Source organism: Kogia breviceps, chromosome 14 (assembly GCF_026419965.1).
Source record: "Kogia breviceps isolate mKogBre1 chromosome 14, mKogBre1 haplotype 1, whole genome shotgun sequence".
Taxonomy (NCBI): Eukaryota; Metazoa; Chordata; class Mammalia; order Artiodactyla; family Physeteridae; genus Kogia; species Kogia breviceps.
Genome location: NC_081323.1, coordinates 64,063,050 through 64,066,270, shown reverse-complemented (window position 1 = coordinate 64,066,270; position 3,221 = coordinate 64,063,050).

The window sequence follows — 3,221 nt, the reverse complement described above, 5'->3', positions numbered from 1 at the left end:
TCCTCCATTAAAGGGACTTTATCCCTGGTTCCCAAAACAGCAGGGAACTGGACAGATTGCATCCAATGACTGACAACTCTCCCCTAAAGCCAAAGAGAGGAGGAGAAGATCACTGCTGGGTAAAGCAAAGGCATTAAAGGGATAGGGTGCCATGAATTGGGAATAGGAAGTAGAGGAGATATAAAGGGGAGAAGTTTCCTTTTAAGGAAAGGGAGCCCCAAGTATCTGAAATGAACCCACACACATACACACACTCACTATTAAAAAGCCATCTGCAAATCCGTATATTCTGTGGGGGCATTTGAGAGCGTAATATTAAGACTGAGAATGTACCAGGTCTCTCCTCCTCCAGTAAGTGTAGAAAGACCATGACCCTCCCAGAACACACATCCTCCTCCTTTGTGCCTAAGTTTTAACTCAGCCCTGTAATAGCATTTCATCTAATCATAGCCCCAGCTGCCCATGCTGGTAAATCGTTGAGATCACTGCCGTTCTAATGAAAAGTTTGGAAGGTCAAAAAGAAGCAGAGGTGGCTCCCAGCTGGGCTTTTGAGAGCTGACCTTTTATTTCCTCCGTGGCTCTTCAGCAGAAGCAATTTCCCAAGAAGGTCCCCGTAATTGGGTTTAACACAATGGCAGCAGCAAAGACACTTAAGAAGATGGAGACTCAGACTCAAATTCAAGGAATTAAAAGTTTGAGAGCTCAGGGGCCACCCAACGCCGTTTGCTTCAGTCTCTTGCCTTCAGTTTCAACCATTCTTTTATTAAGATGTAACAAGTCCTCCCCCTTGGCCCCCATATTCCAGGTACGTCACACCTGAAAGGCTCTCCTAGATAGGCAGTTCTAGAATCACTTCAGGTAACCTTTTTTTTTTTTTTTTTTTTTTTTTGTGTGTGTGTGTGGTAGGCGGGCCTCTCACTGTTGTGGCCTTCCCCATTGCGGAGCACAGGCTCCGGACGCGCAGGCTTAGCAGCCATGGATCACGGACCTAGCCGCTCCGCGGCATGTGGGATCTTCCCGGACCGGGGCACGAACCCGCGTCCCTTGCATCGGCAGGCGGATTCTCAACCACTGCGCCACCAGGGAAGCCCTCAGGTAACCTTTTAAGTGTACTTTATCAAATAAAAATGTCCCAAGGGACTTCCCTGGCAATCCAGTGGTTAGGGCCCCATGCTACCATTGCAGGGGGCACGGGTTTGAGCACTGGTTGGGGAACTAAGATCCCACATGCCCCCAGTGCGGCCACACACACAAAAAATGTCCCAAGCACTGTGCCTACATATCCCTGGCTTTCTTTTTAAGTCAGCTTCTTGAGTTTTCTCATTAGCGGAGATGGAAGTGATCACTTCATTTTGTAAAGGGATGAAGACAATAATTAAGTTGCTGTGTCATCTTTTCCTTTCTGGGCAAACTAATCCCAATTATTTTTAACCTTTTCACATGGGCCCTTTTTTCTGACCTTCTAATGAATTTTCACTGCTTACCTCTGGTCCTTCTCTAGAGGTTACATATTCTTCACAGTTTGCCAAAGCTTTTCTGTAGTAATAATGAAATGATTACTGTTTTCTCCCTCGTTGTAATAGCAGACTCCCGTTTTTGAGAAATATCTAACAACAATGATATGCCTAATTTTCAGCTACGTTTCTGTAAGGACATTCCTACCAAATACGTCAGCTACGTTTTTTTTTTTTTTTCAGCTAAGTGTTTTACCTACAAAAAAATGATTATTGGGGCTTCCCTGGTGGCGCAGTGGTTGAGAGTCCGCCTGCCGATGCAGGGGACACGGGTTCGTGCCCCGGTCTGGGAAGATCCCATGTGCCGAGGAGCGGCTGGGCCCATGAGCCATGGCCACTGAGCCTGTGCATCCGGAGCCTATGCTCCGCAATGGGAGAGGCCACAACAGTGAGAGGCCCGCGTACCACAAAAAAAAAACAAAAAACAAAAACAAAACAAAACAAAAGTGATTACTGAAGATATTTTCAATGAGTTACTGAGGACCTACTGGGTATGTAAGAGTGTGCTACGTACTATAACAGGTAGAAAATAGGTAGGTATTGTTTGGACCTTGTAATATAAGTACCGCAATGATGAGCACGGGAAACGAATGTGCCTTTTATTACCTACTATGTGCCCAGTACATACTTAATCTCTAATCCTCCTAAAATCCCTGCGAAATGGATGATGTCATTGCTACTTTCCAGATGAGCAAACTAAGGTTCAGAGAATTTAAATGGCTTGCACAAGTTCTCCTAGTTAATTAAGTGGTAGAAAAGTGCTATAAACCCAGACTTGTCTTGCCCTAAAACCAATCAGTGGAATTTTCAGGGCTTGGTGGTTTTTGCTATAGTCACATTTATGACCTTGGAGCTCTTCCCTTACAAGTCAAGCATCACCTTGAAAATACAAAGCTGATATTAGTAACTGTTACATAGGATAAATGTTATCTCCAGGAAGCCAAGGGGGAGTTTACAGGAGAGAGGATGAAAACCCATCAAGATCTTCCCAGTGGAGTCAGATGGTCCTGTTCTTCAGGGTTCCAGAGGCAGTACAGAATGGAGAACCAATGCATGGTCCCTGGGACCAAGCTGGTTTCATCCCAGCTTCTCCACTTAATGGCTGTGAGGCTTTGGGAAAAAATTCTTCCCCTCTCTCTGCTTCCATTTTCTCATCTGTACAATCAAAATATTGGTAGCATTGACCTCATTGTGCCGTTGGGTATATTCATATGTTTAAAGTGCATAGAATTGAGCCTGAAATAGATGAAGTGCTGAGTAATTAATGACCATCACTATCCTAGAAATCTCTTCTCCCCAGGGTGTAGCAGCTTTTAATGTCCATCTTTTCTGGAGTCATACAGCCTTTATGGTTACCATGGCAAACATCCCCTCTAGATGTTTCCATGACATTTTTTTTCCTTAAGCAAAAACTTGAAAATCTCTTTTGAAAACCAAAGCTATCTAATTCTTCCAGGCCAAAAGGAATTTAAATTTCCATCAGAGCTGTAAAATGCTTTAAGCAAGGATATGGGGGATTAGACAGGATGTTCTAAAGCAATCAGCTACCCAAATGGCTGAGACAAAAATCACATCTATTTGAAATACAAGGTCATTATGTTTTAAGGTAACTGTGGAAACTTCAGCAGGGATAGAAAATGGAAAGAATTCTAAGGTGTCCTTGCCTACCTGAGGAGTTTATTCCTTTCTGTTTTCTTAAACATAAAA